The following is a 15,630-nucleotide window of genomic DNA, read 5'->3' on the forward strand; positions in this document are numbered from 1 at the left end:
TTTTCAAATAACTTTGAGCTGAAAAATAACTTTTCTACAAGTTTTGATACTAAAGTGTGAAGAAAAATGGTTTGAGGACTAAAATAGAAATTTTTTTTATACAAAAGGCTAAAAGTGTAAATTATCCAAAAGAAAGGGGCTGCAAAAATGAAATATTCTAATGTTTTAAACAATAAATCCGACATGATGAAATACTTGCACCTCGACTATCGGCGAATTATAATACACCCTCAACACCAAAATCCGTTATCAAACGAATTGATTCGGTCTCGAATCAATAATGAATCCGAAATTACTAACACGACAAAACTTCAATACACACGCGGAAATTTCGGGAAGTCAATACACACGTGGGAATACACCAGACGTCGATACACCGTCTTTGGGCCCAAAAGTTTCAAATCGTGTTTGTTGGGCCTAGCTAGCCCAATGACATGATCTTTAGGCCCGAAGGAAACTCGCTTACATGTAGTTGGGTCTTATATGACCTAATTTTGTGTAAAAGGACTTTTACAGGCTTTGTGCTGTTGGACCCCAAGGGCCCTCTGGTGCTGCTAGTAAAGTCGAGAATTCACCAAATGCGAGTCGGGCTAAGGGCCCTTCGCATTCACGATAGCCTTGAACGACTTACGGAAAATATCGAGGCTTCGCACCCTCTTTTCCTCCTCGGTTGTGGGGCTACGAGAAGTCCGGGTGATTGGATTAAGTGAATAGTGCGAGCGACGCCTAAAGGATCGTTTGTATGGTTGTAAACTAGTCATTTTCATTAATGTGTGTTTATAACAATTCACAATCCATAATTAATCCAACGTCACCGGAACTCAACGAATACACCCGTCGTAACGAAATAACAAGACATAAGTCATTTGATGCAAAGTATTAGGAAAACATCGGGTTTTCCTAGGGTTTTCAATTAATACACCTACGAGATTACATACCGAGTTTTACGAATCGTACTTTTACATTTATAGAAAATAACAAGCATACTTACGGATCTTCACACTTTTTATACTATGCTCTTTTCAGAAAATATCGGATTTTCTGGTGATTTTCAAAACAATACAAACCACTATATTTCAAAACATTACTTATGAACTCACCAACATTTCATATGTTGACCGTTTTCAAAATACTTGTATTCTCAGGTAACAGGTAAATCGAAAAGGAAATATGTATTCAGTAACGTCTTGCTGTTGTTTTAAATAGTATTGAACAATGTACTTTTTGGGCATGTAATATTATGGACCAATGTACTGAATGTAAACGCTACCAGTTGTAACATTTCAATGCTTGGTAATGTATGATGTTATGTTTCATGTATATTCATTGTGATGGTATTCAATTAAGTCAGAATAGCCCTCGGACGTTTCCGCCGTCTGGTTCGGGGGTGTGACAGCTTGGTATCAGAGCTCTGTTTATAGTGAACTAGCATATCTAACCATACATTGATATGCAACTATAAACCAAAAGAGGGACTAACACAACTCTGAACAAAACAATTATAATACAACAATAAAACACCTTTGCTTGCATCAGGAATAAAGAACATAACGCCGAACCAAACAAAGATAATGCTAGTATCTCGGTTAATTCAGGAATGTTCTTAGCGGTACCAAGGAGTGGATGTAGCCTGATCAACTACATTCTCTCCAAAGTATAACTAACACACGTTCTGATGAGATCGTGATAGCTAGGGAACCTAAAACTATACCCCTTTACCACCAAAAAAAAAGAGAACGTTTGTTTAGTATATATCATAGTCATGGGAGTGACGATAGTTTATACTTTCCCCCAGTCGTCATGGAGGGAGATCAGCCGGGTATCCAGTTTCATCAAGTCCTAGTGGCTCACGGGATGCTTGAAGATGAACCAGAAGGGAATCCAGAGGAAGCACACGACGTCCGACCTGACGAATACATAGACACCGACTACGAGTTTGGAGAGACCGACGATGACGTCGAGGAAGGGCAAGAGCAGGACAAGGATCACGTCACGTCGTGTGTGGACGAGGCGCAACCAGACCACCCCGCTCCACCAATGAACCCCCCCAAGGGAGAACCGTTCTCCCGAAGCTGAGATCGCCGCACTGCGACAACAGTTGTATGCTATGGAGGCCCGGGCAATGCGAGCTGAGCATGAGAGGGACGAGGTTATTGGAGACATGACGGAGATGGCTCAGTTGCTGGCACAACATTTCGGCATATGACCCCGCCACTACGTAGAACGCAGCTCATTGCGGTTAGGGATAGACTTATCTTAGTAGGTCATTAGGAACTATGCTATGTACCCCGACTCTATGTTTAAGTGACTACACTACTCATAGAGCCGTTATGCTGTCGAACTAGTGTCACTCATATATGCTCTTACGAGCAAATTTTTCATGTATCAAATGCGGATAATATTAGTAAACTTTTATGTGCTTTGTTATGATATTACAAATTGCTATGTGTTGAGAATCTATGATTGTATGTTAAATGGTAGGAGTGTTTAAGTTCGTACCTTGCACCTAGTCAGTAGGGTCACAACCTCCCAGAAACCCCAAACACTCAACATCTTTCCGTTTCATGACAGAAAGATACCTCGCCGACCTACTCGCGGAAACCCTGGACCAACCCCACCCGAAGTTGACTCCACTGCATTCCAGGCGGCCGTATCTGCTGCGGTCACCGCAGCTATGGCACAAATTCACCAAGGGAACAACGGAGGAGGCAACGGGCAAGGGGCCAGGAGTTCGAACAACGGGGTGAATCAAGGACCCACCAAAACATGTACCTACAAGGACTTCACAAACGCCAAACCACGAACTTTTAACAACACTGGAGGGGTGATCACTCTGAAGCGATGGATCGAGAAGGTGGAATCGGTATTCGAGATATGCGATTGTCCTGAGGAGATGAAAGTGAAGTTCGCAGCCTGCACTTTTGTCGATCAAGCGCTCACTTGGTGGAACAGACACGTGGAAGCCATGACACTCCCTGTAGCCAACTCCATGCCGTGGTCGGAAATGAAAGAAATGTTGATGGCTGAATACTGCCCACGAGGTGAGATTCAGAAAATGGAGCAAGATCTGTGGAACCTCACTGTGCAGAATGCGAATATCAATGCCTACATATCGAGATTTAGTGAACTATCTCTGTTGTGCCCGGGTATGATCACCTCGGAAGGATAGAAGATTGAGCGATTCATCTGGGGACTAACATCACCAATCCAAGGAAACGTGATAGCTGCAAACCCCGAAACCTTTGACAGTGCAAAAAGATTGGCGAAGAAGCTGTATGACCATAACAACAAAAAGGGTGAGAAGCCAGCGGAGACTGATGGCAAGAAGGAAGGTGATGGCAAGAAAGGGAAGAACAACAAAAGGAAGGGGCGTCAGGGCCCTGAGACCTCTAAAAAGCAGCAGACAGTGGCAGTTAATGCTGTCACCGCACCGGTTCCAGCCACACCACATGCTCCAGCCTCAGCTGCTTCAAATGCTCCCAGACCTTATTCCGGTAATCTTCCCAAGTGCAACAAGTGTGGTTTCCATCACAATGGAGAATGCAAGGAGTTGCAGTGCACCAGTTGTAACCGAAGGGGACACACAGCGAGGTACTGCAGGACTTACCCTCCCCAGAACCAACAACAGGGAAACAGCAACAACAACAACAATCGCAACAACAACAACATCACCACCGGCGGCCACAATGCAGGGCCTAGCCACACCTGCTATGGGTGTGGGAGGACTGGGCATTTCCGCCGAGATTTCCCTAACAACAACAATCCCGGAAACGGAGGAACAGGAAGGATGCTGACCATGGGTCAGGGAGAGGCGATTCAGGACCCCGCTGTTGTTACCGGTATGTTTCCCCTAAACCACACTTATGCATGCATCCTATTTGACACCGGAGCAGAGCGAAGTTTCGTAAGCAATAAGTTTAAGCATTTATTAAAACAACAACCCCAGAAGCTCGATGAAACCTTTACGGTGGAAATGGCCAATGGGAAAACCGAATCCACCGGGGAAATCTACATCGGATGTACCCTAACCCTAAATCAACACGTCTTTTGAATAGACTTAATGCTTGTATCAATTAGGAGTTTCGATGTAATTATTGGCATGGACTGGTTAAGCCCCCACCATGCTGAAATTATGTGTCACAAGAAGGCCATTCGCCTTCGCCTTCCTAATCACAAAACCTTAGTAATTTACGGAGACAAACCTAGCATGAACCTTCGCCTCATCTCGTGCATTAAGGCACGAAAACATCTACGAAAGAACAATTTGGCGTTCCTGGCTCACATAGTGGATAAAATCAAGGAAGAGGTTAACGTTCAAGACATTCCCATAGCATGTGAGTTCCCAGACGTGTTTCCTGAAGATCTTCCAGGAGTACCCCCAGAGAGACAAGTGGAGTTCCGAATTGACCTCGTTCCAGGAGCAACTCCTCTCGCTAAATCACCCTATCGGCTAGCTCCTGCTGAAATGCAGGAATTGTCCAGCCAACTCAGTGAACTCTTGGACAAGGGATTCATCCGCCCTAGTTACTCGCCATGGGGAGCTCTAGTCCTCTTTGTCAAAAAGAAGGACGGATCTTTTAGAATGCGCATTGATTACAGAGAGTTAAATAAACTCACTGTTAAAATTCGCTACCCACTCCCACGAATCGATGATCTATTTGACCAGCTCCAAGGAGCTAGTTATTTTTCTAAGATAGATCTACTGTCCGGATACCACCAACTCAAAGTCCGGGAAGAGGATATTCCAAAAACCGCTTTCCGAACTCGCTACGGACATTATGAATTTGTCGTAATGCCCTTCGGTCTAACAAATGCCCCTGCCGCATTTATGGATCTGATGAACCGAATCTGTCGACCATTCCTCGACAACTTTGTCATTGTCTTCATTGATGACATTCTCGTCTATTCCCGAAGCAAAGAAGAGCGTGGCCAACATCTCCGACAAATCCTAGAAACTCTGCGATCGGAAAAGCTATACGCAAAACTCTCCAAGTGTGAGTTTTGGCTCTGGAGTGTGAACTTCCTAGGTCATGTAGTTAGCCAAGATGGAATTCATGTGGATCCCTCAAAGGTAAAAGCTGTTGAAGGATGGGCAATCCCGACAACACCCACGGAAATCCGTCAATTCTTGGGTCTAGCAGGCTACTATAGGAGATTCATTCAAAACTTATCTAAGATCGCCAAGCCACTTACCTCGCTTACACAAAAGGGCGTACCATTCAAATGGACGGACAAACAAGAAGTCGCATTCCGAACCCTGAAACAAGCTCTCTGTAGTGCCTCGGTACTATCACTACCAGAGGGAACGGAAGACTTCGTGGTCTACTGTGACGCGTCAAATCAGGGCTTAGGTTGCGTTCTCATGCAGCGTGGAAGGGTGATAGCTTACGCATCCCACCAATTAAAGACGCACGAAGTGAACTATACGACCCATTACCTAGAATTGGGAGTCATGGTCTTTGCCCTAAAAATCTGGAGGCATTACCTTTACGGTACAAAGTGCACCATCTTCACGGACCACAAGAGTCTCCAGCACATCTTGAACCAGAAAGAGTTGAACATGAGGCAACGAAGATGGGTTGAATTACTAAACGATTACGAGTGTGAGATCAAGTACCACCCAGGCAAGGCCAACGTGGTAGCTGACGCATTAAGTCGGAAGGAGTACTCTAATCGTCGTACGAAAACTCTCTCAATAACCATTCAATCTCACCTAGCCACTCGAATTGCAGTAGCCCAGTCAGAGGCCATGAAGACGGAAAATAGAGCAAGCAAAGCATTGTGCGGAATGGAGAAGAACCTAGAGGCAAAGGAGAATGGAGTATACTATTTCATGAACCGTATTTGGGTCCCTAAACTCGGAGGATTTAGGGAGGTAGTTATGAAGGAAGCCCACAAGACGCGATACTCCATTCATCCTGGCTCAGACAAGATGTATTTGGATATTAAACAACACTATTGGTGGCCCAACATGAAGGCGGAAATTGCCACCTATGTTAGTAAGTGCCTTACGTGTGCCAAGGTAAAGGTGGAGTATCAGAAGCCCTCAGGGTTATTACAGCAACCGGTAATCCCTGAGTGGAAATGGGAAGGGATTTCTATGGATTTCGTGACCAAACTACCTAAAACGTCGGATAGACTAGACACCATATGGGTAATAGTCGACCGACTGACGAAATCTGCCCATTTCCTGCCAATAAAAGAATCCTACAAGATGGAGAGATTGACACGTTTATACATTCGAGAAATCGTGAGACTCCACGGAGTACCAGTGTCTATTATCTCGGATAGGGACAGTAGGTTCACTTCACGTTTTTGGCAATCACTCCAAAAAGCACTGGGAACTCATCTCGACATGAGCACCGCTTATCATCCACAAACGGATGGTCAAAATGAACGAACCATTCAAATGCTCGAAGACATGCTTCACGCATGTGTGATAGACTTTAGGAAGTCTTGGGATACCCACTTACCCTTAGTCGAATTCTCATATAACAACAGTTACCATTCGAGCATCAAGGTCGCTCCTTTCGAAGCACTATACGGGCGTAAGTGTAGATCACCGTTATGTTGGGCTGAGGTGGGTGATACCTAACTAGCAAAAACACATACATCAGACAAGGAGCTAACGGGACCGGAGATCATTTGTGAAACCACGGAAAAGATTGTTCAAATCAGAGCTCGATTACAAGCATCGCGCGACCGAAAAAAGAGCTACGCCGATAAACGGCGAAAGCCCTTAGAATTTCAGGTCGGGGATCGAGTACTGTTGAAAGTCTCACCCTGGAAAGGAGTTATTCGTTTCAGAAAACGGGGAAAACTAAACCCACGATACATTGGACCTTTCGAGATCGTCGTCTAAATAGGTCCAGTGGCGTATAAACTGCAACTACCCGCAGAGCTAAACAGTGTACACCCCGTGTTCCATGTCTCTAATCTAAAGAAGTGTCTATCAGATGAAACACTCGTCATTCCCCTTGACGAGATCGAAATCAACGAGAATCTCCTGTTCGTTGAAGAACCGGTTGAAATCATGGACAGGGAGGTGAAGCGTACTAAGCAAAGTCGCATCCCGATCGTGAAAGTACGGTGGAACGCGAAGCGTGGGCCAGAATTGACGTGGGAACGCGAAGACCAAATGAAGCAAAAGTACCCTCACCTATTCTAACATTCTCAAATCTAGCTTTCAAACAGAATTTCGGGACGAAATTCCCTCTAACAGGGGGATGATGTCACAACTAGAAATTTTGTGTCTTGTAATCACTACACTCAAGTAAAATGTAGAATCAAAAACTTAAAGAGCATGTTTGATGCTTACTCTATGACAACAAAATTTCAATCCAATACACCATACAAGCACTTCAAATAGTCAACAAGTAATTGGAAACCCTAGAAGTTCTTGTGTAGGTCCACTTTGGACTAGGACTTCCTTATTGGGCCCAATGGGCCAACAAGCTTCCAATTTGACTATCTTGGGCTTAGAACCTTTAAGTAGGCTCTAATTGAACCCACTTTCATTTATTTCAACCTTTTGGGCCATATTGGGCCTAGAATGAAATAAATCAATTATATGAACTATTATGAACCATAATTAACCTAATCTAGCCTATTAAGGCATAAAAATCACACTTATATTTTATAGGACCAACAATCATTCAACCTAACTCTAATATAGGCTTAAACATAAGAAGCCCAATATTCTCCCTTTCCTTCTTCACTTCTCGGCCCAACAACCCAACATGGAAGAGGGTTGACTTTCAATTTCCACCTCATTATTATCTCTTGGTTCTCCATGCAACATATCTCATGCTTCCATGCATATATCACCTCAAGGTCTATTTCTTCCTCTCTCTCTCTCATTCTCGGCCGATTCCAAACACACACACACACACAATTCTCTCACAAATCTCTCAAGGAAACTCCCTCCACTCTTCATCAAGATCTCGAATTTTAGAAGGTTTTTCAAGAAGATATTTCCACAAATTCTTCATCTAAGGTAAGATTATGCTTGGATCTATGATCTAGATTCTTTGTTTTATCAAAAATCTCTTTCTAATCCATGCAAAAATCATGATCACTCTCTTAGAAACTCCCTAAGTTCGAAATCAACAAGGGAAGACTTGTTAGAGCCGAAAACAACATCAAAGTTCTTCCAATCTTCTCCAAAACCGAAACCCAACTCAAGATGAGCTTCATACCCCCTATTTTTCGGTTTTTATAAGTTTTGTGGGGGGGGGGGAATACAAGCAAAGTGTAGATCTATGAGTATATGTATGCTTTGTATGATTTCTATGTTTATTTACATGTTCTTATGTGATTATGGTGTTGAAACTAGTCAAAAAGGCCTCAAAATCGAGATTTGCATTAGGATGTATGAACCAAGTATTAAACATATTATTACACACAAATCATTTCTAGAAAAATAACCAAGTTGGTTAAGATGAACTCCTTGGGCTAAAAATCCCATTTTTGGACTCAAAATGTTAAAAATATAAGGTTAAAGGGCCCAAAATGATAAAATACAAATTCTGATGGATGAAATGAGTCAAAACATTTTCCATAATGTATTTTTCTGGAAATATTCTCTTTGAAGGATTAAATGTGAAATTTTTAAGCATAATGGGCCAAAAATGAATTTTCGGCCCAATAAAGCCCAATATGCGAGATTTTCAAATTAGAGGGGCTGAAACTGTTATTTTCTGTAAAACAGGGGATTACTAGTGCTCCAAGTCCATTTCAAGGGTTAAAAATGCTTTTCATATTTAAAAGGGACCAAAGATGCAAAAAATTTCTACATTGGGCCAAAAGTGTAAAAATTGCGAAAACAAGGGTTTCAGCCGAGAAAAATTTCATTTGATGGACTAAAACTGTTTTCAAATAACTTTGAGCTGAAAAATAACTTTTCTACAAGTTTTGATACTAAAGTGTGAAGAAAAATGGTTTGAGGACTAAAATAGAAATTTTTTTTATACAAAAGGTTAAAACTGTAAATTATCCAAAAGAAAGGGGCTGCAAAAATGAAATATTCTAATGTTTTAAATAATAAATCCGACATGATGAAATACTAGCACCTCGACTATCGTCGAATTATAATACACCCTCAACACCAAAATTCGTTATCAAACGAATTGATTCGGTCTCGAATCAATAATGAATCCGAAATTACTAACACGACGAAACTTCAATACACACGCGGAAATTTCGGGAAGTCAATACACACGTGGGAATACACCAGACGTCGATACACCGTCTTTGGGCCCAAAAGTTTCAAATCGTGTTTGTTGGGCCTAGCTAGCCCAATGACATTATCTTTAGGCCCGAAGGAAACTCGCTTACATGTAGTTGGGTCTTATATGACCTAATTTCGTGTAAAAGGACTTTTATAGGCTTTGTGCTGTTGGACCCCAAGGGCCCTCTGGTGCTGCTAGTAAAGTCGAGAATTCACCAAATGCGTGTCGGGCTAAGGGCCCTTCGCATTCACAATAGCCTTGAACGACTTACGGAAAATATCGGGGCTTCGCACCCTCTTTTCCTCCTCGGTTGTGGGGCTACGAGAAGTTCATCACCCACTAATGTAAGTGTTATCCGGAGGTACTAGGGCTAACACAAAATAAAGTAAATAGGAAGAATGTACTAATGTAAGTGTTATCCGGAGGTACTAGGGCTAACACGACATCGCGGTAAGCAAAATGAATAACCTAATGGACATCCGAAGATTGTCCAATTGTCCCCTGTAGCAGCAGCAGGGAGGAGGAAGGGTTAGTCCCATAAGTGGCTTCCTAATATAAGTATTAACCGTAGACCTCCGTAGATGGTCATCAACCTCTGTAGCGAACAGTAGGCTCGAGGAATGGTTAGTCCCGTAATTGACTCCATATATAGGTAGTAACCGTAGGCATCCGTAGATGTTCATCACCCACTGGTGCTAACAGCTGGGTTCCGGAATGGTGAGTCCCGTCTAGACATCCCGTCGAACTGGGATAGGCAGGAAAATTACACAGAAGGTACGAATAAATCTTCCTCGTAACTCTAGGTACAAGTATCCAGGTAAGTGAATACAGGATAATGTATCTATGTAAGAGTACTCATGTATGGTATTCATGTAAGTGTATTCAGATAAATGTATCTATGTAAACATACTCATGTATCATGTAAGCCTAGGTAAATGTACTCATGTATCATGTAAGCATATGTAAGTGTACTCATGTATCAGGTAATGTACTGGTCTAGACTCATGAATGAACTGACTCTTGTGTGATTCCTTGTAATAGGAATAATGTTTGGTATCTTCTAACTATCCCTATGATAATTAACTGGAAGGTAATTGGTTTTTCAAGTAAGTTTATACACCCTAGCTACACAAGAGTGTGGGAAACTGGATGAAGGATGAAAACTATAACATCAATACATATATAAGAACGTAAGTGTATAAGTATAGTTTTGTTCAACAAGGTAAAAATGGTTTTGTAAGACATCTAAGAGTTTTGAATAATAATTAACAATGACTTGATGTCATTTTAATATACATTTCAAAAGTAATACATTTGATAACAACGTATTTTTAAGATAGAAAACCATTTCATGCATCACATTTTGTAGTTTGTGCAATCTACTGGATGAAAACACAGTTATAAAATACATATGGATGATTTAATAACATGCTTTTTCTACTTGTATTCCCCCCCCCCCCCATTAAAGCATTTAAAATCATTTAAAACATTAATTTAGGGGTATGAACTCACCTGTTGTGAGTGGTTCTAACGGGTATGCGCGTACGGATGAGAAGTTCCACGAATGAAGTTCCGAGACACAATAAGTCCTAAATGATATTTAAGGACACATAATGACATGAATATAGTGTTTATAAACAACTATATGAAAGATAACACCTTCCGGGACTAGGAAACACCTTGGCTAGGTGTTGGAATCACATGTGATTCAACATAGGAAGGTATAAGGCACACATATGAGTTTACTACCATGAGTTCACGGCCCAAGGGAGTTTACTACCATAAACTCATGGCCATTTATGTTTATGAGGGTCCTAAAGGTCATAAAGAAGCAATCTAATTTCAAGCCTAAGCCTTTGGAAGTGTTTGTGGCATCAAAACACCCTTAACTTGAGTTCACGGCCCATGGACCATTTGGTCATGTGTTTGCGGCCGTAAACACTCATGGGTGTTGACATTTTTATTGTTTTGGGTCCTTGACACATCAAGGTAATGTGCTATGTTTGTCTCTTGGCTTAATGAAGGTCTTTAGGGCATTTTGGCACCCAAATATGGAGTTCACGGCCCAAGAACTTCCTTGGCTGTGAACTCACTTTCAACCCTTGACTCTATTTGTTTTGGATGTTAAAACATGTCATGGGTAGTCTCAAGGTTCATTTCCAAGGTTTGGAGGGACATTAGGCACACTTTGGCCCTTAAAAAAGAGTTTACTCCCCAAGGTGTTCTTGGGCGGTAAACTCACAGATCTTAATGTTTTGAGGTTGTTTTCTCTCCCAAACTCATTAGTGTACAAGTCCAAACTAGTTTCATGGCTGTTGGGTGCATTTTGTGCACACTTTTTGCAAAACTTTTAGGCCTTTTTATTTATGTTTTTAGCATAATTGTTCTTTACTTTTATTGCATTTCATCATAGAGCGAGTATGGTTGAACCTAGACGTAGTTTGACTGTTTATGTAAAGAATAGAAGTATCTTTTTATGAGTTTGACCTACATCCATATGATGCAGTCCTAATATGGATTGAAAGTATGTTCACGAAGGTTTTGACCTACATCCCTATGATGCAGTCCTAGTACTGAGTGGAAGTAAGTTTGTAGAATGGTCTCAAGACATTTGTTGTTCAAGCCGAGGTATTATTGGTTGGGAAATAACATGATCCAACCATTAAAAGAGACTTGGAAATGTCTCCTGAGTTAAATTGATGTAGTCTAATGACTTGACTAAAGCATATTTCAGGTATACTCAAATGAAAGTATGATGAGAGTTCTAGAATAAAGAATGACACTGAAGTTAGCCGACTGTCAATATCTTTGATATTCATGACGTACAAGTTCGGGAGAATGACCTTGTAAAAAGGTCTTACATGATATCCAGAGAAGATAGTCCTTGACATCATAAAGACCTAACCAAAAGTACTTACGATACAAGATAATTTCATAGAAAATGCCACATCGGGCATAGACAGAAGACGATTCTTTTTAACAAGGAAAATAAAGTAAAACATCTACTACTGGCGACGGTCATCCCTCTGGTGAACTCTCAGTTCAGCCAATTGACGTTCCACATCAAGTAGGTGTCTTTCGTACACCCTCTGGCGTACTCGGAGCTCTATGACTTCGGCTCGTGACTCGGCAGTGCTTGCAGCAGGGTTTCATGGTTTCTCTCATATCTATCGCGAGCATCTTCTAGACGAATGGTGCGGAAGGTATGCATTCTCGCATCGGCAACAACTTCTGTGATCTTATTTAGGGCTGTCCTGCCTTGAATATCATTTCGGGACACTCTGCAGACCAAGATTGGCAAGATTCTGTCTGCTGAGCCCCCATTGCTCAGGTCATAAAAACTTCGATCAACATTAAATTGCAAGGGCTGATCTTGTCCTTGGCTCCATGTTTCCAAGCATTCCACCCACTCAGGCGTCGGTCCATGAAAAGTCGGACGAGGGTTAGGAATTGGAACGGGAGCTGCCTGGGGTAGGTTCTCAACCTCGGGTTCAGAGTTAGCACCGTCCGAAAGGTCTTCATCATGGAGATCATTCAAAGGAATAGGATGATCATTCTCTGGTTCTTCTCCAAACCAACCAGCAATGACTTCGTTTGGAAGATACTGGCTGCCATGGGGATGGAGTCCAGCCATGTTATCTACGCGAGAATTGGGGTAAGAAAATAATCATTAGACGAACTATCTAGATAATTATTTATAAAATCTTCATTAGTTACATCGCTATTTGTGAAGTGCATACCAGTTATACGTAATCGAAACAGGATAGGCCTTCGAATAAGTGACCTTAACTCCATATTCACACAGAATAGGGGTAAAGTAAAATTTTCACAGATTCTAAGTCTATAACATCCTAATTACATATAGCTTTAGTGTATCCACTTAGCAACTATCAACTTAGTAATGAAAATCATGTTTTAGTTCTCCAGTATAAAGTACTTATAGTAACACCAAATACCCATATAGTATTTTAAGTTTAATGTTATGTTCTACTGTTCTCATTGTGGTATTGTTGGTAAGATTTTAGACTTGTTGCAACCACACAACTACACTTAGGCACATGCTAGTCAACCCTCGGATAATATAGTTGATCAGGCTATATCTTCCCAGTTTTGACTATATGTCTCTAAGTCCACCTGTGTTGCCCAACAATCGTAATTCTTTTGTACTGTCCTAGTGACATTGATTTTAGTATGAATACAGGCACGTATACTTACTTAAATATTTTACTATTTAACGTATAAACTCTTGGTCAGAGTATTTTTAATCCCTATGTATTTATAGTTAGTATATCCTTTATGGGTTGATATACTTAATTCACTATAAACAATGCTCTGATACCAATCTGTCACACCCCAAAACCAAGAATGGCGGAAACGTTCTGGGGCGGAGGACGCCATTTACAGTATCACAACAATGAAAAGTAGTAAACAAGCAACAACATCATCCATTGTATTAATAATATAATTTTTAATACAAGTGTTCTGTCAAATTATAATAGACACTAAAGTATAAACAAAATGAAAGATAAGTCTTGAACGAGCTCCATCTTCTCTAAACCTTGCATCGGTACATGTCTATCGTTGACTTGAGGATACAAGTTATCTTGAAAACGAGTATCAGCTTTAAAGCTGGTGAGATCATAAGTATTTTAGTGTCTTAATTTGTATGTAAGTATTTGTATGTATATGAACTGTAAGTATTGAAAATGTATATGAACTGTAAGTATGAAAATGTTTTGTATGATCTTAGGAAGCCCTACGTTTCCTACTAATCGTATCCTTCTACCAAGGCATCTAATGTCTATGTGTGTGGCTCTTGTAAGAGTGTGTATTTTCCCAAATCTGACTATCATTAACCAAAAATATAGTTTGTACATTAATGTTTAAGTGAAATGATCACTAACTATATGTAAAGGGTAAATTAATGTAGTACTATAGTGTTGTATTATAGGAACTACTGTTGTACTAACTACCTTAAAACGGATTTATATCAAGGTATTATGTGATTAATTGTACCATACTATCAAATAGGTAACACGACAATGTAGGTCGTAAAAAGATTTGATGTTTGGCACCCGCAGACCTGCAGGCCCGAATGTAGCTAGCAGCAAGGTGTAGGATAGTCAATCCATTATAGATCTATACGCAAACTCATGCTCTCGCTCCAAGAGACTCTGGCTACAACTCGGGCCATGACATTGAAGGCATGCTCCGATATAGTGGATCACAATTATGTTAACGTATTCATGTATATGTAATGTATTGTTACTTGTTCTAGTATCGTGGTATATGTTCTCTTTCTAGTATAGTTGTATATGTTCTCTTTCTAGTATAGTTATATATGTTCTCTTTCTAGTATAGTTGTATATGTTCTTCTTCTAGTATGGTTGTATATTTTCTCATTGTAATGTAATGTATATGTTCTCATAGTAATAAGTACTGTGTGTACTAGCTGTAATGTATGTTCTATCTATCTACCAAGTATTGACTCATGAATGAACTGACTCATTGTATGTTATCGTGTTCTAGTAATAGTTCTAGTATCTTCCTAAACTGCCCATATGGTAGCTTACTAGTAATGTAACTGGTACGTATTAACATGGAAGTATACCCTTGCTACCCAAGGGTACTGAATGGACTAGAAGAACTTTTATGACTATATATGTACACATGATATATAACTAATATTTAAACGACCTTCGGACGGGTACCCGATATCCCACCAGACCACATCTCAAGCGCGAAAGGGAAATAGGGCGGGCAGGCCTTCCTAAGCCTTCTAAACATTTCTTATATAACTATAAATATGTAGACATGAAATTTATAATATCAAAGCATAAAATAAGTTTTGTAAAACCTTTGAACATAATTATTATCTAAGTAAAGATCGACCTGATGTCAATCTATAAAACGGGTTGGAAGCATGGGTTTGATAAAACAGTTTAAGTATAAGGAAATGGTTGGAGGAAACACAATTGTAAATGAGTTTGAAATGAAACATACAGTGTAAAATAATGAGTTTTAAACATATAAAACGTTTATGAATATCATGTGAAGAAAACTGTTTGGTAAAACGGTTAATAAGTAACAAATCATTTAAATGCTGCTTATTAATCACATGTGATTTATATAATAACTAGCATGATTCTACTTGTATCCCCCCCCCCATAAAACATTTAGAACATTTAAATCATTGATTAAGGGGTATGAACTCACTTGTTGCGAGTGGATCGGAAGGAAGTGTCGGATAAGTGCTTGGTGTCAAGTGAAGACTTAGACACGTACAAAGATCCTAATTACATATGAGGACATGTTTATATAAACAATTAGTCTTTAAACCACTAATAAACAAGGTTAAGACACTCTAGGGCATGCTAAACACCTTATACAAGTGTTATAA

This window comes from Lactuca sativa, chromosome 6 (genome assembly GCF_002870075.4).
Source record: "Lactuca sativa cultivar Salinas chromosome 6, Lsat_Salinas_v11, whole genome shotgun sequence".
In the NCBI taxonomy this organism is placed as follows: domain Eukaryota; kingdom Viridiplantae; phylum Streptophyta; class Magnoliopsida; order Asterales; family Asteraceae; genus Lactuca; species Lactuca sativa.